Raw genomic sequence first — 24,689 nt, forward strand, 5'->3', positions numbered from 1 at the left:
TGTGAGGGGTGGGTTATGAAATGTGGTTGGAGAGATGGGTAAATCCCACATGTCAAAGACCTCAGGGCCTCGCCAAGAAATCTGTGGTTTGTCCTCAGGGAGAATATAGATTTGTAAAAGTATTTTAAGCAACATGATCAGATTTGCATTTGAGAAAGCCTCCTGGCAATCTAGCAGGGGGCAGTTTGGGAAGGGGGCCGGATGAGAAGCTGAGGGTCCAGGCAGGAGGTTGCTGGACAAGCACAGGGACTACAGGGGGGCCCAGGTTGGGGCTGGGGCCAGGCGGGTGCTGGGCCCACGGAGAAGCGGCAGAGAGGACCATGGGCCAGGTTTCTGGCTTGGGAGCCTCTGGATCCCCGGGGAAGGAGAGACTATGGGAAGAGAGACAGTTGCAGCCGCGTGGGCCGGGACATGATGTACTCTGTTCTGGCTGGGGTGTGCAGTTGCGGTGCCCAAGGGGAGGATGACGACAGCTGCTCTCAAGGAGCTAGATGTGAGGCTCTACACCTCACCCGGGCAATCCGAACCGCCGATGGAGCTCTGGCGGGGAGTTGTTGCCGCATTGGAGACAGGTGGAGTCAATTGCTAAGATCTCTCGAGAAGCGTGAGTCTAGGAAAGGGCGGGGTGTGTGGGGCCGGGCAGAAATACAGGCGTCCTCCGCGAGAGGCACGGCGGTCAGGAAGGGAGGACCCTGGGGAGCTGCAGTGTTGGCCCGCGCACCCCCCGCGTTCGTGGTCAGTCTACGAGTTGCATCCACCGGCACCCAGTAAGTCAGAAGCTCAGCCCAAGCTCCTCCTTTCCGCATCACCTCCTTCTCTGTTCTCGCCTTGAAGCAGAGACCTACGCATTTCCTAAGCCAGATCTGCAGGGTCACCCTTGAGTCCTTAAGCCCCCAAGCCTTACAGGGAGTTTCTCATGAAGCCCTTCCCGTGTCTCGGTCCCTGAGTCACTGCGTAGTTCAAGCGTCTGCCACTTCTGGCAGGGTTATGGCCATAGCTCCCCGCGGGTCTTGCCTCCCTCTGGTCTTGCTCTCAAATCCGAATTCGCTCTCATCACTTCCATGCTAAAAGTAATACAGTGGACTCCTGTTTTCTGCCTGACCTTGTCCAAAGCCTTAGCCTGGCGTACGAGAAGCCATTTAAACAATGCGATATGAGGCAGCCATTCGGCTGACATTCTTCTGCACATGCGCAGTGCCAAGTGCCAAGAAAGAAGTCTCGAGCCTTGCGCCCTTCCTCCCGCGCCACCTTTCCTTAGCCCGGGGTGAAAGGGACAGTCCTCCCATCCAGGGTCAGGAGCAGAAAACGGTGCCCTGTTTTGTGGAGTTGTGGAATCTGCCGCTACCGTTGCATCTGGGGCTGATTTCTTGATACTGAACTGCAGTGTATTTTCTCTTATCGCTAGGCTTTTGCACATGCTATTGCTTTTGCCTGGAACGACTTTCCCTTCTGCGTTATGGTAGGTGTATCCAAGAAGGAACCTGGGCGCAGTGAATCCTGTACAATAAGCGATGTTTTGTTCAGGTTATAGTTAACCCAGAGGTGGTTTTCTTTCTCTACCCGGTCCCATCCAAGCCAGGATGTATAAAATTGCTAAGCGCAGTTCAAAGAGAGCGATCAGAACAAAGAACAAAAAGTCACCTCGGTAACTATTAGAGGCAGCCACTATTTGTAGAGGGTGCACTTTAGAGGAAACCAAAATCTCCTCAGAAATAAGCTTGATGACTTAAAGATAAATTTTGAACAATTGTTGGCTGAGAAACTGAGAGTTCTCTGTCGTTAGAAAGAAAGCCCCGATACAGTGAGGCGTCCTTTGCAGGGCACAGGGGTTTCAGATGTAGAATTTTGTAAAACAAAGAAGAGAATCAGCAAATAATGTAGCTCCAGGGCAAAGAGAAAAGAGCATTTGCACAGTATCCAGGGAGAAACTTTCTCTTAGCAATATTTGGCTAAAAGTTTCACCAGTTTTGAGGTGAGGAAGAATGAGTAATTTACTGTGTGTTTTTCATGCCTAAGTTAACTGTTGAATAATCCATATGCCATCAACTCCAAAGTAAGCATTGATTTAGGCATTCACAGCTGGGGAAACAAAAATTATAAACCTGAAACCCTTGGTTAAAATTAAAAGCAAGTTATCAGTCATCATACTGTTTGATAAGCCCAAGAAGAAAAGAATCCTATGTGTCAAATGCTTTGGATTTTGAAAGTGCTTCACCATTGAGATAAGGGTATTTACATTCTGTGGCCACAGCCACCGAGCTAGCAAAAAGCACAGTTAAGAGAACAGACGGGAGGGGGAGGGCAGTATTGAAATTTAAGTTTAAAACAGGCTTTGTCTGCTATTAAGTTTATTGAAAAGGAGCTAGAAGCTTCTGGACAGAGTCAGTAACTATAAATTTCTCCCTGAGATGGTCATTTAATGTTAAGTACAGAATTGCTGCTTAATATTCATAGAATGCAACCTTCCACTGCTGCACGTGCAAAATATTCTATTATTTCCTTAATTCGTATTTGTTTTGTAGGAAATGGAATTTGCGTACTTAATTTGTAAAGAGCTGCAACGGCCTTTTGTTAATCTATGTAAAAATTGTTCTTGCATTAGTTGGAAAATCCTTTTATCTCTGGGCCTATTTTTTTTCGTTGTAGGTTGCAAGTACAAACATGCTTTCAGCAGGGTCAGAACCAAACACAGCGTGAGGGTTGGTTTCTGTAACACACTGACTTGAATTTATTGAGCATTTCCTGGTACTGTGTTGAGCACGATGCCCATCATCCCCTAATCTCACTGTTTGAGTCACAGTTCAGTCAAGGAAGGAGAGCCATTGTGAGTGTTATGGGATGAGGGGCTCATTCAGGGGTGAGCTGGGGCCGGCTCATGAACTTCCAAGAGAGCACTTGTGAACCTTTCTTCCCAACTTGGTGTTCAGTGACTTAATATTAGTAGCTTGAAAAGTGGGAGTATTTGTACCACAGAAATCAGTAAAAGCTGCAAATCAGGTTCTTCCTGGAAAGCAGGGTTATTCCACAACTGTGCAAGGAGCTAGGGAAGTGAAAGTCCGGGAGAGGGATTTGGAGGGTTGGAGGTGTCATTTGCCAGTTGTCCTGAAGCACTGGCTCAGGTAGGCAGCTCAGAGCTCGCAGTGAGGTCTGGGAACTTAAGCACGTCCAGTTGCTGAAGGTGGATTTCGAGGGGAGGCTCTTGGAGAGGACCGAGGAAAGCCACGGCCTCTGTGGGTTTGCAGCCAAGCAGCTGGGGGTGGGCTTGTAGTTGCTGTGGGTGAGCAGAACCAGCAGTAGGGGTGACAAGACAGGCGTGGAGCAGAGGGAAGTCAGCACCTTCTGGGATCCACCATCCTTACTGCTGTATCGCCATTACCATTTCTGACTGCAGGTGAAGGCCTCCTGCCCTTTCCCTCCCCTCTGCTTCACTTGCATCTCCCAAATTTGGGGCAACTTTCTCTTTTGGCCAATCCTAACCTAGAGCCATACAGGAAACAGCTGTCTAGGAAGCACAGTTCCCAGCTCTACCAAGTTGACACAATCCAATATAAGTCCCCAACAGTGCAATGAAACAGATATTATGATCTCCACTTTCCAGAAAAGAAAACCAGGGTCCAGTGAGGTTATGTAAATATGTCACTGTAGATTCCAAAGCCTGTCTTCTTAATTACTATAGTATACTGGGGGTATTTGTGTTTTCATTTTGTCTTTTTGGCTATTTTTAAAATAATGGCCCAAATAAAAGAATCCCTTTCCAAAAGAGCTATAGATAAACATTTGTGATGGATGAACCGATTTGACGATTACGGTCTGTGTTCTCGTGCACAGAATGACCAGATTAGACGAGCATTTACAAAAATGTGTCTTAACAAGGTTTACTCTAGTCTGGTATGGTATACCTGGACCTTGCTTCTGGCGATACAAAGATGCTATGATGGTAGGATAGGATTTCTGCCATCAAGGAGCACATAGTCTATTTAAGAAAAATAGACCTAGCAGTGATTTTGGTTCCAGACCATTTTATGTACTTTTCCAGATTTACTGAGCCCTACCTGCCCCCTAAGCCTTGGATGGTTGCTCAGTGAACAGCCTGGCCAACACTGCCATAGTCTGAATCCTACCACCACCATCTAGACTTCAGCATGGGCTCCATTTTGTCCACTGAAGCAGGGACCTTAGGGTTTCTTGGCTCATATCTGACCTGACCAAACTCACGAGGCCTATGACTTGCCAGCGCTTCTGGGCTTAGAGGAAGTTAGCATCGTTGGCTATGGACTGTGCTTCTCTGGCAGCTTCCTGGAGGGCCTGGAGGTCATAACTCAAAAGTGACTGGGTAGTTGACACTTGGTGGGGTGACCTTTGAGAAATGGTAAATAGGAGTTGGAGGATCCTGGCAGATATATCCTCCCTTCCTGTTCACATGGATTATTCCAGATGTGGTGGTTCCACACAGCTGACTACAAGGGGTGCAGAGTCATGTGATTCAACAGCTGCTGTGCTTTCCAGGAAGATGGGGCCAGTTCAGTAATCCACCATTTTGTCTGTGCTTTCCTCCTTCCCTTCCCCGGCACTGTTACTTTCCTGGGATTATACCTCTTTCAAAGCCTGGACCTCTCATCTTTGTCTCAAGCTGATCTCTAGGGAGCCTAGGCAAAGATAATTACCTAAAGGTAAACAAATGCTAAAAATACTATAATAATGGCATGTATAAAATACTATTAGAGAGGGTTGCTAAAAATATGTTTAATTCTTTACTTCTGTTTTGACATTTGTCCTGTTTCACTATTCATAGGCCAAGACTTTCATGCCTAACTCATTAACTAATTTCCGAAAAAAATTCCTAGGTGTTCACATGCCATGATGTGATACTGTATCCTGATCCTCAGGTAACATGTTTGCATTTTAAAAGAGATCTCATTAAAGCAAAAGAATGAGCAGTATGTGGACTCCATATTGCACAGTGGGGAAGACATGCAGGAGGAGAGGCTCTCAGATCGCATCCCATTGGCGGCTGTCCACTTCATCCCAACATGATAATCTTATACGAGTAAACTTGCCATAGTAGAGATATGACTTTATGTTCTAACAGTTGTTAAAATTCCTTGAATTACCAATATTGGCAAGTAAACAACTATACAAGCTAATAGGTGACTTTCTTTCTTTTCCTTCCTTCCTTCCTTCCTTCCTTCCTTCCTTCCTTCCTTCCTTTTTTGAGAGAGGGGAAGAGAGAGAGGAAGAGAGGGAGACAGAGAATCTTAAGCAGGCTCCACACGCAGTGCAAGGCTCGATCTTACAACCCTGAGATCATGACCTGAGCCAAAATCAGGAGTTGGATGCTTAACTGACTGAGCCAACCAGGCACTCCTGGGTGCCTTCTTTAAAAAAGATATGCAATTATTATTATTATTATTATTATTATTATTATTATTATTATTATTATTATTATTATTATTATTATTATTATTATTATTATTATTATTATTATTATTATTATTATTATTATTATTATTATTATTATTATTATTATTATTATTATTATTATTATTATTATTATTATTATTATTATTATTATTATTATTATTATTATTATTATTATTATTATTATTATTATTATTATTATTATTATTATTATTATTATTATTATTATTATTATTATTATTATTATTATTATTATTATTATTATTATTATTATTATTATTATTATTATTATTATTATTATTATTATTATTATTATTATTATTATTATTATTATTATTATTATTATTATTATTATTATTATTATTATTATTATTATTATTATTATTATTATTATTATTATTATTATTATTATTATTATTATTATTATTATTATTATTATTATTATTATTATTATTATTATTATTATTATTATTATTATTATTATTATTATTATTATTATTATTATTATTATTATTATTATTATTATTATTATTATTATTATTATTATTATTATTATTATTATTATTATTATTATTATTATTATTATTATTATTATTATTATTATTATATATGACCATGAAAAACATGCCCACTTCCTCCAGAAGATCTGTAGTCCAATTACATTAATCCCACTACAAACTCACAGTGAGGTTCTATTGAAATTAATAGAAAATGGCAAAAAAATAGATACTTTGCATTAATGATTAACATATTAGGACAGTTTAAAAAGCATATTTCTGGACTCAGAGTCTATGAAATGTGTCTATGAACGTGCATATGCTCATGTTTTTCAGTGTGATTGTTTGGCAAATGCAGAATGGGCAAATTAGCTTCCTTTATTAAAAGAGAAGAAGTCTCCTGAATTGACTTTGGGGACTAACTCCCAAACTGCAAATAATTGAAAATAAAGGTTAAAAATGAATATGCTGATACAGCAGTCTCCTGGAACATCATCACTATACAATTATAACTGGGTTTTCCAAGTGGCAGATTAAAAGAGGAGCTCCGTTATGACATTCTAGCCACAAGGATTTTTAGCAGAACCTTGTGGTAAAAATTAGGGCAAAAGTAAAATGGTATATTTACCCTAAAGCATCTGAGAATCTTCACAGTAATTAGAAAAAGGGATTTTTTTTTCCTATCAAGATTTCATCTTTTCTTTTCTTGCTTAGAGACAGAATCATCTCGATAGAAAATTAGCAGTCACAGAGCAATGTTCAATTTCACTGAATTATGGCACAATTCTGGTGGTGTGTGTTATGAGGAGCCTTTAATGCCATTGCTGCAGGACAATCAGAGATTTTTCCAGTTCTTGGTACTTGAATTGCAAAGGAGAATATTAATAAGATAAAATCCTGGGATGGAAAAATCTTTCAACTCTGAAATTCTATGCCTGGAAGAATCGTAAGATAGCATTTTCTCATAAAGTACCTTTGCTTTAGAAGATCCACAATCCTGATTATTATTCAAACCTAATTTCAGTTCGGAAAACTTAAGTAAAAGACAATCTTCAAGTTCTGAGGATTATAAAAGATGACAGGACGTATGTACTTTTGATCAAAAATGTACCGGGGCAACAGCTGCCCACCAAAAGACAGCTCAGAGAGGCTGTCAGTCAGAATAACAGGGAGGCAAGTCAGAGCAAATCACCGTGTCAGACTCCCGGGCAATAAAACCATTACTCCTTAAATGCTGGGCAGTTAGGAAATGTTGCTGTACCGTGAAAATGACATTATGACATTCTCAGTTTGTTATTTCTCTTTAGTTTTCATTTAACATTTATGTACTTGAAAAGGCAACCAAATTACACATTGTCCTTGTTAGGGTTTGAAACATAGCATAACATTGAAACATAGCATCTCATTTTTCAACAAATATTTATCAAGTGCCTGCTATTTACCAGGCACTATGCTAGGTCCTGGGGCTATAAAATGATTGGGTCTTATTTCCTGTTGTGTTGTAGCTTAGGGTCCAGTGGGATATGAGAGTTGGAGGTACACTTAGAGCTCATCTAATTTTATAGATAAGAGCTCTTGGGCCCCAGGAGAGTTAGGGACCTATTAAAGGCCACGTGGCTTGTTGGAAACAGGGGTGAGATGATTCATGGCCTCCGATTGCCACAACAGAGCCGTTTAGAATTCTTTATTCACTTATTTACTAATTAGCCCCTATTCATTAAGTGCCGACTCTGGGCCATTTATGTCCTTCCCCTCCTGGAGGTTACAACTTTATCAGAGAAGGCAAATATCAAAATGGTGAAAAAGGTACACATTCTTTAAGCTATAACTTGGGTGTGTAAATAATGTCGCTTAATATTTTAGTAAGTAAATTTACACAGTATTTCAATCATCCCCCACTACTGATGGCAGAATGTTTAACATGATCAATCTCAGGTGAATCCGTTTCATACTGTTTTTGTTCTTTCCTTCTCCTCGTGCTGAATACTAAGTTGCTCTTAGAACTTAGGGATTGTTGCAGGACCCTATATGGTCCCAGGTCACCAGTTACAAATGTCGGCAAGAGATGTCTGATTATCCCCATCCTTGACCTTCTTCATCAATCCCATTGGCATCTATTGAGATACCCCCAGCAATGCCTCTGGTCTACACTGCCTGGATTCCAGCAGTGAAGTCTCTTGTTTGGAGTTCTGAGCCTTTCCAGGTCTACCACTCAGACTCTCTGTCTTCTCTCCAGCAAAAATTTTTAAAAAGTTGTTCTTAATATCTTCTTAGACTGGAAAACTCACTCATATCTTGCCTTCTTCTGAATGTGTTGCTTAAGTCATAAATATTATGCTCTAAGTTCTTTAAGGCTTTGTCTTTTGATCGTCAAATGCTAGGATTTTTAGATTCCAAATTTAATTCCTTTAAGCCATTGTCATTGAGATGATTCTTGAAAAACAACTTTGAAACTCAAAAAATAATTGACACTTTTTTCTTTTCCTAATCTGAGGGCGATGGTAAGAATAGGGTAGTATGCTGGTTACTTATTGCTCAAAGCAAAAATACTTTTTACTATGTCTCATGGTTTCTGTGGGTCAGGTATTCAGACGGGACACAGTAAGGACAAATTATCTCTCTTCTCATGTCTGGGGCCTCAGCTGGAAATCATCGACACAGGGGGCTGAGAACATCATAAAGCTTGTAAATGCAGTATCTGGAGGTGGCTGTTGGCTGGGGGCCTCGCTGGTGCAGTCAGCTGGAGGACCCTCACGTGGCCACACCGTGTGCCAGGGGCTTTATCACAACATGGTGGCTGGGTTCCAGTGGCAAGTGGAAAGAGAGAGAGAGAGAGAGAGAGAGGGAGAGGCAGGCAGAAGCCATATTGCCTTTTATGCCGAGCCTGTCAGTCATACAGTGTCCTTTCATTGGTTGAGGAAGTTACAAAGGTGCACCTGCATTCAAGGAGAGGGAACACTGACCCCACCTCTGGATGGGGTCCGTGCCACATTGTGAGCATGTGGACTGGGACATATATTGGTATGGCCATCTAAGGAAATATCACGTGCCACTAGGGGGCTAGTAGAAAGTACGGGGAATGAAAAACACTGGGTAATACATCACAATATTATTTTGTCCCATTTGGTCTGCCGCAGATGGTCATCATCCAAGTGTGCAGCTGTGGCCAAAAAGAAGTAAAGCGTGTATTGACGGAGAATCAAACTGTGAGTGATTGATTTTTTTTTAAAAGAACCTCTCAGAGTATTTGTGTGCAGCTATTTGCGTCCCACTGAGAAGCGAGCTTTGCCCTACCCATTTGCAAACTAGGTGTGGTTATCACTCCAGCCCCTCCTCCTGTTTGTTGCCCTTTCTCTACTTTCTCCAGGGACTGAGTCTTTGTTGGATTTTCCCACTCGCATTACCAATTCCTGCCCATTTCCCCTTCTTTCCTTTTCCATATCATAATCTAATGGTTCAGGCTTTTGCTGGGGAATTAATTGGGTTATCATGTCCTTAACTAATAATAGCTTTTTTTCCCCATGAATTTTAACAGCTGCCTAATTGAAGTATCCAAATGGAATAACTAATAATGAGAAACTTAGGCTTTTAAAGCCTGACTGCAGGGCTTGGGGATGAGACCCGCATGGGGTGGGCAGGAGCAGCTCAATGGGTCCTAATCATGCCATGCAGATGCCCATCTGTGTGGCCTGCACCCGGGGCTGACCTGCTTTCAGGAAGCTTAATTAGCAGGATGAGAAGAATTGCCTCCTCTCCATGCTTGGGCGAAGATGTTGATCTAGCAGAATGGTAGAGCCTAGCTACTCTCCTCTTTATTAGTATGTATATTTTAAATGAAATAATTGTATTATTTTACTCTGGTTATAAAATGAATTCATGCCTACTTTCAAAAATCTACACGTTTCTGGAATGTACAGAGAGAAAAGAAAAAATTATGTGAAAACTTACCGTCCAGATTTAACTCTTGTAACATTTTGGCAAATGCTCTTCCATATATTTCTATATTTGTGGGTACCTAGAGCTATACTTATACATGACTTTGTTTATGTATTAAGCTATACATCCTGTTCTGTATCCTGTTTTGTTGTGTTTTCATTCAATAATGGTTATTTTCCCATGTCAGTTAATATAGATACACATCATCATTTTCATTGACTGCACAATATCCCTCTGTGAGACATACCAAACTTATATAACTAATTCTATTGAACAACATTTATGCCCATTGCATTTTTTTGATATTATAATCAATGCTCTGAAGAACTTTCTTGTACATCCATTTTTATGTACTTGTTCAAAAATCTCCTTGGGATAAATTCTTATACAGGGAAATTGCTAGGAATCTTTTTTTTTTTTCTTTTTAAGAAACAATAGGAAGCCGTGGGGGAAAGAAATCTGAGTGAGCAGCCTAGTTCCAGAGAATTTGTGCAACAAATATACATAAAAGTCTATATTGTGTCAGGAGACTGACCTAGAAAGCTCTGAATGCAAAGATAAAAAAAAAATCTTCAACGAAATCTAGCCTAGTGTGGAAGATAGACCCTTACACAAATAATTATGACAATAAGATCAAATTCCTGCAAGAGGTATGAACAAAGTACCACGGGATGGGTATAAAAAGGAGCTATTAAATCTGAGCAAGAGAAGTGGACAAAGAATTAGCAGAGAAAGCAACAAGTGAGCCAGGCCTGTGGTTGGGAAGGAGTTGGAGAGACGGAGCCATTAGTTTGCTTGGGGTGCCTTAGCGAGTACCAGAGACCAAGCACCTTAAAAACCAGAAATGTGTCATTTCGTAGTTTTAGAGGCTGGAAGTCCAAGATCAAGGTATTGGCAGGGCTGCTTCCTTCGGAGGGTCACGATGGAAGATTCTGTCCCCGGGCTCCCTCCTTGGCTCGTCGATGGCTGTCTTCTTCCTATGTCTTTACATCATCTTCCCTCTGTAAGAGTCTGTGATAAAATTTCCTCTTCTAATGAGGACACCAGTCATATGAGATTAGCACCCATCTTAATGACCTCATTTTAATTTATTTACGTCTTTACAAAACTTATCTCCAAATACAGTCACATTCTGAGGTACGGGGGGTTAAGTGTTCAATTTCTGAATTTTGGGGGTGACATAATTCAGCCCATAATAGTGAAAGAATGGAGAAATGCTTGTATAAAGGCCCAGAGTCAGGCAAGGGTGCTGTGGTTGGGGGAGACTTAGGAAACTATAAGCTGGGTAGAGAAGGTCTCGGGGTTGGGAATGAAAAAGGAAAAGTGGCAAAGATGTGTCTGTGTTGGGGGTCAGGCTTGTATAGAGAAAGGTGGGCTTTATTCTGCACGGGGTATGGAATCACAGGTCATCTTAAGGAGGAGTGGAAGGATCAGTGTTGTCCTTCATGCAGATGTTGCTGTCAGAATACCAGCTATTGGTATGGATGTGAAACCTCTGGAACGCTCATGCACAGCTGGTGGGAATATAAAATGGAACAACTATTTTGGAAAACAATTCAACAATTTCTTAAAAAAGTACCCATACATCTACCTATGACCCAGTATTCTTCTCCTAGTATTTATCCAAGAGAAAGGAAAGCATTTCTAGAGAATGATTTTTTTTTAAGTTTTTGTTTATTTGAGAGAGAGCAAGCACGAGTGGGGAGAGGGGCGGAGGGGCAGAGAGAGGCAGACTCCCCACTGGGCAGGGAGCCTGACAAGGGGCTGGATCCCAGGGCTCTGGGATCATGACCTGAGCTAAAGGCAGATGCTTAACCGACTGGGCCCCCCAGGCACCCCTCTAGACAATGATTTGTACATCGATGTAACAATTTTATTCATAATTGCCCCAAACTGGAAACAATCCAAATGTCTATCAACAGATGAATGGCTAAGGAAACTGTGGTATATCCATTCAAACTAATACCACTTGGTAATAAAAAAGAAAGAATCACTGATACAACAATGTGGGTAAATATCAAAATAATTATGCTGAGTGAAAGAATCCAGCTCCCCCACCCCCAAGCAAAGTACATACTGTGTAATTCCGTTTATATAAAAGTCTAGAAAATACAAACTAATCTGGGGATGAGCTTTGGGGGCACATGGAGCAGGGCTGGGAGGGAGAGATAACAAAGGCACATGAAGGAACTTTTGGGGGTGATGTAATTGTTCATTATCTTGATTGCAGTGATAGTTTCTTGGGTGTATACAGATGTCAAAACTCACTAAATGGTATATTTTAAGTACAGGCTATTTATTGTATGTCCATTATAACTCAATAAAAAAACCAAGCAAACAAAAAGGAAACAAAACCAGAATCAACAAGAAAGGGAGCATGTGGGGTGGATTAAAAAAAAAAAATTGGAACATAAGCTTGAGGAGGGGAGACCAGTTAGGGGACTACCGCAGACCTGCAAGAGATTATGGGAGTCCGAATGAGGCTGGGTAGGGGTGCCCACTTGGCTTGGCTCTGCTTCTGTTCTGGGACATGTGCTTTCAGGAACTGAAACTCCTGTGAGCTGCAGAAGGGCACTGTGTCCCTATATGATGGGGAGGACACCAGCCTTTCTTCATCTCACTATATGTTAGGCATAATTTTAGGCATTTGTAGTAGTGGGGAGTAAGATAGACAAATACCTATTGTGCTCAAAGGGCTGCTATTCTAGTAGGAGACAAAAAAAATTTGTAAGTTAGTGTTAACTGCTATGAAGAAAAAGCAGAGTAAGGGACCAATTAACAGATGGGCATAGGGTGTGGGAACTATCTTTTTTTTTTTTTTAAAGATTTATTTATTTGAGAGAGAGAGAGAGCAAATGGATGGTAGAGAGAGAGGGGGGGAGAATCTTCAAGCAGATTCCCCTCTGAGCATGGAGCCTGACATGGGGCTCGATCTGGTGACCCATGAGATCATGACCTGAGCTGAAACCAAGAGTTGGGCATTTAACCCACAGAGCCACCCAGGCGCCCCAGGTGTGTGGACTGTTTTAGTAAGATGTTTAAGAAAGTCCCCTCTAGAGAGGTGACATTTTAGCTCAGGTCTGTATGAAGTGGTGAAAGGAGGTTTGTTGAGATCAGGGACAAGTATGGGAGACTGGCAAGTGGAAAGGTCTTGAGGGGACAGTGGAAACGGCTTGTCAAGGAGAAGGCTGGAAAGAGCACAATAGCAGAAGCTTAGGTAGGTTCCTGAATTGCCACCAGCATGTGCACAAACGGCCCCCTGGACATTTTCTCTTACAACCACGTTCATGCTAGAATGTTGGAAGGTTAAGTATTGTTTGAAATACTGTGAGGTTGGTTGTGGCTTAGATTCTCTTTCTTAGGCCCTGTCCATTCGCTTTCTTATTGCAAGGTTGGGGGCGGTTATGGCATTTGTTTTAATGGGGTTTAGTCTACATTTCATTAGGGCCTAAGATGTGAAAAAAGTCTTATGAAGGCGTCTTTATCATGTGTCTTAATGCCCAATGCTGGGTCGAATCCCACATTAATACACATTTGAGTATGACAGAGAAGTGGATACTCACTAATGGTTGAAAAATTAAGATCATTGAAATATCCCTATGAAATCTGCTTTAAAAATATGATATTAAAAGAGAGCCACAAACATTTTTGGCCACCTGTTATGAGTTCAGCATGTCTACCTGTCTTAATTCATTCTCTCAGCAATCCTGTTATTAACACCATTTTGCAGCTATAGAAACTAAGGCTCGGAAGCACTAAATAGCTTGTCCAAGGTCACAGAGCTAGTAAGTGCCAGAGTTAGGATTTCAAGTCACGTCTGCTGCCTCCTGTTTGGAACTCCTGTCGCTGTACCATGTCAGTCTTTAGTGCTATGCCTCAACATGCATAAAGCCATGCTGTCATGGACTGAATAGAGAGGCAGTCCTTTTAAGAAAGCAAACAGCTTCCTTCGAGAAAGAAGCCTCAAAGCTTTATCTCGACTGTCAGACCTACCTATCTGTCTGAACGTTTTGGAGGAGCCCATGCCCAGCTCAGCCATTGCCCTCTTCCCAGAAGAATTCTCCAAAGGGTCTGGAAGCAGAAGGAGGCTGGGGGAGGGTGGCTGGGTCAGCCGGGAATGATTGAACACTGTGCCAGTATCGAAGACCTGATAAAAATCTGGGGCCTCTGGGCACTCGATTTTTAAAGTAATCCTGTCAGTTCCCTAATAATAGTAATAAATTAACCAAACAGCGGATTCAGTGGTATTTTATGTCCTAAGGGTATTGCTTTCGCACTTCAACTTGATAGCATGATTTATCAAGAGATAAATTACAGCTGGGAACGAATGGATTTACTGATGTCAGAGAGACGACAAGTATATTCCGGAGATGTTACCAGTGATGGGCATATACCTGACAAGCATACTTGAAAATCCCCAAACAAAAAGCTTCTCTTCAAAGGCTGAATAACTTTAATCTTCACTTCAGATGTAGGTTATAACAAGGACAGAAGGATTTTGATGGTATAATTACCCCCTTTCCGAATCATTATGACCTGAAAGTACTAATTACTTTGCTCTTTGGAGATGGGGTTATGCAGCTACCTCAAACCTTTTCTGAAGCCCATCTGGAAGATAAGTAAATAAATGAATGTGAGGTTATGCTGCTGTAAATGAATGTCTACCTGCCGGCTCCCCCATCCTCCACTGCCAATCGGCCATTACTGTGTGTTTATCACGCTTATATGAGTGCACGTGACCAAGATAGAGTTTTACTGTTCGATTTCCTTACTGAGAAGATATCCTCATCCTTGGAGGTAAGGGAAGGTGGAATTAGTTCCAAGAGGTTGCTCAGAAGAGGAACCAGGAAGCAGAACCGAGAGAGAGAGAGCCCAGGTAAAGGGTAGGGATGGCTTGAGCTCTCAGGTTTAGAGGAGAGTTCCCTGCAGGTGCGTGAAGCCGGCCCTGTCCATACAGAGGCAGACCCACCAGTGTGAGCTGAGAAAGCGTTCTGTCTTATAAAGCCACAGACGCTTATTGGGCTGTCTCTAGTATGTAATTTTAAGGAAAGGCATATTAGAAGAATTCTTGGCGAGGCATGGTGTAATGAATGTGTTCTTAAAGTCTTTGAGTCTTTTATGAGAAGAATAAAAATGGGCTTATTTTTGTGGGTGGGAGTGCTGAGAAGTAGGGTAGGATGTGTGCTGTTAGTCCTTAACAATATCTTGAAGGAAAAATAACTCCAAGCTGGGGTATTTACCGTATAAAAGAAACACATTAAGGGTATGTTAAGCCTTGGACATCTGAAACATGATTTTAAAACAAATTCCAAAGTCTGGGCAGTGTGCAATTAACAAACCCACATAACATTTTGCCCAATAAATCAAAACCAAAAAATTATTAGAAAAAGTAGATATAGAAATAAGATTTAACTTCAGAAACAAGCAAGCACACAAGTTCATTAATGAATAGTCCACTCAAGAAACAAGTGGGATTTAAAACGCTCCCAGCCTTTGGGTGGTTTAAAACCAGCCGTAACTAGACAACTATGTGCACAGATTAAAAGAAAATGGTGTAATGCAGTTTCTTGTTAAATCCCTTTAAAGTTTTCCAGTAGCCCGAAGCATCTGTCAAAATCCCGGGGAGGCGCTACAAAGAACTATTTTAAACCTCCAAATTCAGGGCACCTGAAGAAGTAAAGATACATGCCGTTTTCCCTCTTGGGGATAAACAGCTGTGCCATATATAAATTGTGAAAACTGTTATAAACATGTAACACTGTCACATCACATGGTCTATGTGGATCTGTCTAGACTTGGATAAGTATTTTTTATTGTAAAAATATTTAAGCTGCTTCATATATCCCCACCCACCCCCCCGGCCAACTTCTGAGTAGGTTTTTATAGGGAAAAAAAAAAAAATCAAGTGTGAGGCAGAAACTCCTGGACTCTGGGAAGACATCTCGTTTTCAGGCTGAGTCTCTAAGATGGAACCCCACCATCTTGGACATCTGACTTCCAGATGAATAAAGCCCTAAGAGCCAGGGAAGTCATCTTTAACGTGCATTCTGCATCCCGTCTTGGAGAGTATGCCTACAGGGAAACGTGAGAGGCAGAGCAGAACAGGACGGAGGTTTGAATCTTTCTGAAATCTAAAATCTGACCTGAGAGTCAGAGGTGTGGTGTGGAGGTGAAATTTGATAGGTGTCCAAAGCAACTCTTGACCTCGTTGCTCTCCTGGTCACCCACACCTCCAGTGCACTGCCTGTGCAGTGCTAATATTGGGAAGCAGGTCAACCCAAACTAACTCTATTCAAATTGAGGTAGACAGAGAACCCAGATGTGGCCATCTGCCAGCCTCCTGTACTATTCATTTCTCAACTCCACATTCTATCAGAAGTAGGAAGGTAGGGCAAGGGGGTGAATCCCTCCATCTCTTCTGTTATCACCCTTCCTTTGAGGCTCAGGTTAGCCCAGGGGGCAAGAAAAGAGAGACTACTGGTAATATTTATTTTATCTTACCCAGAAGCACACTGCCCCAGCTTTTCATCTTTTTTTTTTGGACCAAATGACACAACTGTTTTTGTTTGGTTTGGTTTGGTTTTAAACAGTGGTTTCAATTTTTTTCTGCCTTCAGCTTGTTGAAGCAAAAGTTGCTAGGAGTCACAGACTTGGCCTGTTTTATATTAACACTTAAATATATTGCATTGAAAATTATACTGCAGGAATAAATGGGAAGAAATGGCACTATTTTTTTTAAATTCTTTTTTTTTAATTTTATTTTATTTATTCGACAAAGATAGAGACAGCCAGTGAGAGAGGGAACACAAGCAGGGGGAGTGGGAGAGGAAGAAGCAGGCTCATAGCGGAGGAGCCTGATGTGGGGCTTGATCCCATAACGCCAGGATCACGCCCTGAGCCGAAGGTAGACGCTTAACCGCTGTGCCACCCAGGTGCCCCAGAAATGGCACTGTTTTTAAGTGAAATGTAACATATAGATAGAAAAACATGCACTTGGATGAATCTTTACAAACTACCAAGTGAATATTCCCATTCATGGGAGCAAACCACTCAGGTAAAGAAATAAAAAAGAAATAAAAAATTACCAGACCCCAGAAGCTCCCCTGTGCTCCCTTCCACTTCCTATCCTGACCAGGATAACCATTGTTTTGATTTCTATCATCACTCTTTTGATTGGTCATTTTTTTAAGAAAAAATTTACTTTAAATAAATGAACTCATACAGTATAAACTCTTTTTTGTCTGTCTGCTTTCATTCAACACTGAGGTGGTGGGAGTCAGTGTTGTTGTTAGTAATAGTTCATTCCTTTTCATTGCTCTGGCATTTCGCTGGGTGAACATGCCACGGTTCATTTATCCTTCCTCCTGTGGATGAACATTTGGGCTGTTCACAGTTTTTGCCTATTATGAATGATGTTGTTATGTGCATTCTTGTACATATCTTTTGGTGAACATATGTACCATCTCTGTTGGTTATGTACTTAGGAGTGGAATTGATGGGCCAAAGAGTATGCATATGTTCAGTATTAGCAAATACTAAACAGTTGTCCAGCGTTTCCATTTAATCGTGGCAATTAACACTCTGGTCTGAGAGTTTGGGTGGCTCTACCTTCTCATGATGACTTGACATTTTAGCCATTCTGGTAGCTGTGCAAATGGCACCATTTCTGAGATTATACATTGTAAAATATAATAGTTAAGGTAGAATTAAAATAACATATAGTTGCATGTTTTGAAGATTAAATAATGTCCTGAGAGAGACAAATAAGTGGATGACCTCACTGGGGAACACCGGTGACAGATCACTTATGTATGAACAATGTTTTTAGGATAGCTGCTTTTCATTATTCATTAAAAGATGTGCAGAGTTGCTTTAAAATGTAGGATTGTAGAATTAAAAAAAAATAAAACATTTTTTACTGTATTTTGTGTTTCATGGGCATTTTGAAGAATTGCGATCGATACCTGATTGCAGGCAATTTGACCATGGGTTCATCTACATCAGCACAAAAAAAGTGCAGCAAAGGGAGTCTGTTCATATGCTAAATACTCTGAAGCATTTTTCCCTGTGGTAATCTAGATTCTGCTGTCATTTATTAATTCACCTTCCATTATTTCCATAAGCTCAAAGTTGTTGAAGGAAGTCTACATCTGTTTTTTTTTAAATTGAATTAGAGCTGTTAAAATTTGTCGTCCATAATTCTAAAATCACATTCACACTCACAAAATATCTGGTTCTGTGGGAACCATGGAGCAACATCTGGTCCTAACCATTTGTTAGGAATGTATTTGGTGGAAATAACAAATTGGTCAGAGGTAAATCAAACAAGTTCATCCGTCCTCCCCTCCCTTCCTCCCTCCCTCCCTCCCTCCCTTCCTTCCTTCCTTCCTTCCTTCCTTCCTTCCTTCCTTCCTTCCTTCCTTTGATAGAAAGAGAGTGCATGTGCACAGGGAGGGAGGAGGGGCAGAGGAAGAGGAAAGGGAGAGAAAGAGTCCTAAGCAGGCTCCACGCCCAGTGCGGGGGTTGATCTCATGACCCCTGATCATGACCTGAGCCCAAATCCAGAGTCGGATGCTTAACCGACTGAGCCACCCAGGCACCCCACAAAGTGTTTATTTCCCAAACAAAATGAGAGCAATAGATTTGCTGGTCTTAAGACTTATCTCCCAGCTGGTTGTGGTTATTTATTGTTCCAGCTGCTCGGCAGTATCTAAGCATCCAGCTTTCTGTCATTCTCTTGCATCATCCTTAATGCACCGACTTTCACACTTGGGCTTGTTGCCTCATGGTTGTAAGATGGCTGCTCTTCTTTAGGCATTACACCTACATTTAAGCGGAAAAAGGAAGAGTGATTCCAGCTTTATCTTTCTCATTTATCTGGAAAGGTACAGCACCTCCAGAAGTCTTTTGCTTATACCTCTGTATGAATTATCTATTGCTGTGGAGCAGATAACCTGCAAAACAACAAAAACAGCAACAACAATGAGACTACTGCAGGAGATAAATCAGATGAAAACAAAACCCAAATAATTATTATTTTACAATTTCTATGGATCAGAAATGCCCTAGAGGCTTAGTGAGATGAGTCTGGCTCAGGGTCTCTCATGAAGTTCCATTCGGGATGTTGGTAGGGGCTGTGATCATATGAAGGCATGCCTGGGCTTGAGGACCCACTTCTGAGATGGTTCACTGCCCAGATGGCAGGAAGTCTCAGTTACCCACCACTTGGGTATCTCCATAGTCTCCATGTTGTGTTCTCTCAACATGGCAGCTGGCTTCCCCCAGAGCAAGCGATCCAAGAGAGAGCAAGGTAGAAATCACATTTTATAAACTAGACTTGCAAGACTAACACTGCCCCTTCCATCTTTGGAAGAGAAGAGTACCAAAGAATTTGTGGACATATTTTAAAGCCATCACTGCCTCGTTGGTCGAAAGTGATTCACTTGTTTAGTGTAATTACTGTGGAAATAAATTTATCGTCAGAGGCTATGCCCATTCTTCCCTTGAAAGAACAGGAGCTCCACTGGCAGGAAGAAAGGGGAAAGAAATATTGGGAATGCAACAAGCTCATGAATTTTTATGTAATGCAATTTTTGAGAACTTGACCAAATAGTTCTAGCGTTTATCTGAAGGAAAGGACAGCTTAGAATAGATACAGTCGAAAAATAAGGGTGAGAAGGGAATGACCAGACCTATGAGACTTCAAAATAATAAACCAATAATAGGCAAACGAATAGAAAACAATGTTTTTATAAATAGATGCTACATAAATAGATGCTAATTTATAGGAAATTAATATTAAAAGGATGAATTATTTCATAATTGGCACTGGAAAATATGTGTTTGAGAAAGATTCAATTACATTCTTGCTATACAACAGAGTAAATTATAGATGAATTAGAAAGTGAAATGTGAAAAATGAAACCACTTCAAGACTCTAGAAGAAACTTTAGGTAAATATTTACCTTATTGCAGATGGCAAAGGAGTATCTAAGTTTATAAGCAATAGATTAAATAGCAAAGGAAGAGATTGATTTTAATATTTAAAATTACAAACTGTGTCAAAAACATCATAAAAATTTAAGCACAAACAAGGAAATTATGTATTACTGATATTTTGGTGGGATGTATTTATTAACAAGAAAAATACTTTAGCTTTGCTTGAGGGCTATGGCCCTTTTCTATTGAGCAAATATTTCAGATAAAAATAAAACAGTCGGAAAATATTAATCTATAATGTGTTAATGTAACTGATAGTAAAACCTCTATCTTCTCAATAAAATGGGCAAAAACATAAACCTACAATTCACAGAAGAGATAAAGCACATGGATGATAAACAAGAATAAATGGCCAATGTCATTAGTAACCGTAATGATGCAAATTAAAACAAAAATAAAGTTTAATGTTTTACCTATCAGATCAACACCTAGGGCTGGCCAAAATGTGGTAAAAAGGGATTGTCAAACACTGCTAGTCTGTGCAAAGCAATCTGGTAATCTTCATAAAGCCTTCAGGGTGTTTGTACTTTTTGATCTGATAGTTTTACTTATAAGAATTCAGTCTGGGGGCGCCTGGGTGGCTCAATTGGTTAAGCGTCCGACTCTTGGTTTCAGCTCAGGTCATGATCTCAGGGTGGTGGGATCAAGCCCCGCATTGGGCTCCGTGCTCAGCACAGAGTCTGCTTGAGATTCTCTCTCCCTCTCCCTCTGCTCCTTCCACTCATGCTCTCTCCCTCTCTAAAATACATAAATAAATCTTTAAAAAAGGAATCCAGCCTATGGAAATAACAGAAATGAATTTAAAAGTGTACATATGAAGTGGTGTGTCTCAAATCATTTATAGTAGAAACCAAAAGAAAATTCCCTAAATGTCCTACAATAGACTCATAGCTAAACAAATCATGGAATGTCCATAAGATGCACTATTTGGTGGTTATTAGAATAGCTTAATGAATTTTGATGACTTAGAAAAATGTGCATGATATAATTTTAATTATAAAAGCAACACCCAGTACGTAAAATATATGTGATAGTATATGAGTTATGGAATATGTATTATATAAGAATAAAGAAGTTTGAAAGAAAATAGAACAAAATATTTGCAATATTTCCTGAAAACTATTTTTGGGGGGAGGTTTGTAAGACTGTGAAAAATTTGTGTCTTATTTAGATTTATGAACTTCTGAAGTTTTCTGTGGTGCATTGCTTTGTGAGCAGAAAAAAGTACTCAGTAAACTCTAAATAGACTGTTTTAATCTTATTATCTAACCTATCTTACTGCTCTTAGGGAGTTGTAGCGTGTGTGTGCGCACGCGTGTGAGAGAGAGAGAAAGAGAAGGTGAGAGAATTTGTGTAATATAATTCTAGGGAACTTCTGTATAAAAACAATCAAAAATTCATTTTGTCAGGAAGTGTAGATTAAAGTCTACAATAGTGCATTAACTCTTTCAGGTCACTAAGGGACCAATTAGTGCATTATGCTAAGGGGCACTCAATTGTACCCTACTAGCCTGGAGGAGACCAGGCATGTCCCGCAGCTCTAACTCCTAGCACCACTGGGAAGTGATTCAAATCTGGGAAGGAGCTGGTTCATTGAATATTAATTGAATGGGTGAATAAATGAAGGAAAAGCGAAGAAGCAGCTAACAAGCTAACGTTTATTGATTATTTTCTATGTGCCAGGGGCTTCCCATGCATTATTTCATTTAATTCTCATGGCAGCCATATGAGGCCTATGTTATTATTGTCATTACCATTTTGTAGGGGAGGAAGCTGAATTTATATCATGGACACACAAACACTTTCTTGCCCGTCCTGTAGGAAGATGTTGACACTGATGTGAGATAGTCACTTACTGGCTGTGGTCAGGAGTATGAAATCCCTCTTGGCCCCCCAGAGCCTTCTTTCAGGTTGAGTGATGGGTGACACTCCATGGTTTAAGACATCATTCCCCTTTAGACTGTGGCTTTTCTGAGGATTCCATAGTCAGTAATATCTGAGGGGCGAGTGGGTAGGGGAGAGATCCGGGGAAGGGGAAGCTCTTCGGGCTATCAGTTATTTGCACTGAAATAAGGCTGTATTTCATATTACTTTCTGAGGACTATTCTTAATTAAAAAGGAAAGGAAAGTAAAATGGAGCAGAGGAGAGCGCAAGATTGCAGGGGACCTAAGGAAGACAAAAAGGAGGGCGCCAACACACAGGAGAAGGGATCTGGAATTACTTCCTACTAACCATTGGTGTCACTAGTATGCTTAGAAGCCATTTCTCCCTTAGTCTCTTAACGGTGAAAGGCAGGCATTTGCAAGGTAGTTGTGTGGGCTGCCAGTGCAAGCAGAGGCTGTTTCCGTGCCTTGGAACAAAGGAAATTGGTTCATAAAGAGAATGTATTCTTCACTCATTTCATTACCAAGAAGCTGTAGCTCACTAGGTTGACTAGCACAGGCTTGGAAATGGTGCTTGAAACTGACACAAGAAAACCCAGTATCACAGTTGAATCCATTTCTTCGGGGATCCTGGGCTAGGAGAAGAGTTAGTTGCTCTGAATATTTCATGTTTCTGTTTAGAAGAACTTTTCCATCTGAGAAGAAGCACTTTCTTCCTCAGGTGGTGACACACAGTTTTACATTTTAGACATTTAAAGTTTTGAGTGCAAAGTTCCACATCCCTGTAATTTCATCTTTAAAAGAGACATTTCAAGAAATAAGATGAAACTTCTAAAAGAAATCCTTTTATTCTTTATTTGCTTTTTAGTTTGGGTACATTTATATTTAGGCTTCCAAAGAATGAAGGGGGGTTAAGTGTTTCTTTCTAGAAAGAAAATCCAAACTAGTGACATCTCTAAATAGATTTACACCCAAATTATACACTGTATGTCTACAAGCAACATTATAAAAAATCACCCACATGGCCTTTTGTACTGTGATCCATTGTATGATACCAACACTCCTAGAGGAGGGAGAAAATAATGATTAGGCTTAAGCAAAGTGAAAAGATATTTTCTCAGCTGGAAGCTGTTAATACTTTAGCTGATAGAGACTTGGAGAATAACTCCTCTGTTGTGTGTTTAAAAAAATAAATATACAAGCACTGGGATAATTCACAGGATGAGAAATCACAGGAGGGAGATAACAGCTGAGCATATCTGAGACTGATCGTTTTTCTGCTTATGGGGATGTTGCTCTTTTGCCCTAAGTCTTAGACTGTCAGTTCTTCTGGAAGTTGCCTCAGTCCTCTGGGCCTTGCTGTCTTTGAGTAAATACTATATTGCCAACTCAGCCAAAGGCTTTACATTTTCCTAGAAGGCAGACAATTATTGGAAACATAGGCAGAGAATTTAGGATGCTAGACCTCCTCCACACTTAAAAAAATTAAATATAATTTATTTTCTTATTGCAAAGCAATTTATGTTCATGATAAAAAAAAAACCTTAAGAAATGCAGAGAAGCAAAAGGAAGAGTCTATGTGATAATCCCACTCATGAGTGAGAAGAAGCACAGTTAGTAAAGGAGTGTATCTGTCTTCTATCTCATTTTCAATCCAAGTATATTTTAAAAACAGAAGTTATTTTGCAAAAAATTTTCCTCATGTCGTACATACAGTTTTTTAATCTTCTTGGTCTACTCTTCTATCCATTTCCATGAGTAATAGCTAAAAGTCTACACTTTGAAATCAGAACCAACAATCGATAGGATTCTGAGTCCGCTACGTACAGCTGGGGGAACCAAGTCTCAATTTCCTCCCGCAGTAAATGAAGATAATGTTACCCAGTTTGCAGGGTGCTGTGGGGATAATGGGACACGTTATAAATGTTCAGGACATCGCAGCTATTACAATTTTTCTTTCTTTCTCTCTTTTTGTACTTTTGTCATATTGGTGCCTTACTCTGTCTTTTGCTGGGCTCAGCTGCCCTCATGTTCCCGGCCGTAATAGTTTCATCTACAACCATTCCAAAAGCTTTCTTTAGTCTTTGGTGTCCTGTTTCCCAAGCAACAGCCTTCCTGAGGCTGGAGGGCAGCAATTTCACCCAGTTACTTGTGCCGCCAGTGGTATCCATTCAGCCTCGAGACAGGACATTGACTTTCACAACCATTAATGAAAATCCACTCACTTTCTCATGTCGCGTAGTAGGTGTGTTGTACTTTTCCTAATGGTTCTATTTGTCAGGAATGGACACTTAGAACCTTTGGATGTCCTCTGAGTCACCTTGGCCATCTAGCGTTTATCCTGATTTTCTGCTCCCTCTGTCTACTGAACAGATGTCTTTACTATTTGACTAAAAGTAACCACAATTACTAACAGGTACCGCATCTGTTATACATTCGTTCTTTTTCCTCTTCCCCTTCCTCTGGCCATTCCCAAGTGTCCTCGATAGGCTCCTTTCTGTGAGCCAGACTGATGGCCCAAGGTCTTCTGACTTCTGTGCATAAACTTCAGTCTGTTCTGCTATCTTGACCATTATTAGTATATATTATTATAGTTATTTATAAATCTGCTAAAAGCTAAATTATATAGATTCTTGAGTTGCTCCCCATAATATTACCAAAATTGTATGTCATTCAAAAATACATATTTCTTTAAATTTTTCCTTGACAGATGAAGGAGTATGGTTTTCCATCAGGGCATGATTGCCTGCATCAAAAAAGAGGAAAAAAAAAAGAAAAAGAAAAAAAGCAGCACTGAAAATGTTCAGCTCTGAGTGCTGATTATACTTTCTTCTATAGAGTCTAAATGTATAAAGATTGGAGCTGTTTTGGGCAGGTCAGAACAACCTGGCAGTAGAGCGTTTTAATTCCTAAGTTGTACTATATATAGCCGTTTCTTTAAATAAGCTAGAGAAT

This window comes from Ursus maritimus, unplaced genomic scaffold (genome assembly GCF_017311325.1).
Source record: "Ursus maritimus isolate PB19 unplaced genomic scaffold, ASM1731132v1 scaffold_10, whole genome shotgun sequence".
NCBI classification, from domain to species: domain Eukaryota; kingdom Metazoa; phylum Chordata; class Mammalia; order Carnivora; family Ursidae; genus Ursus; species Ursus maritimus.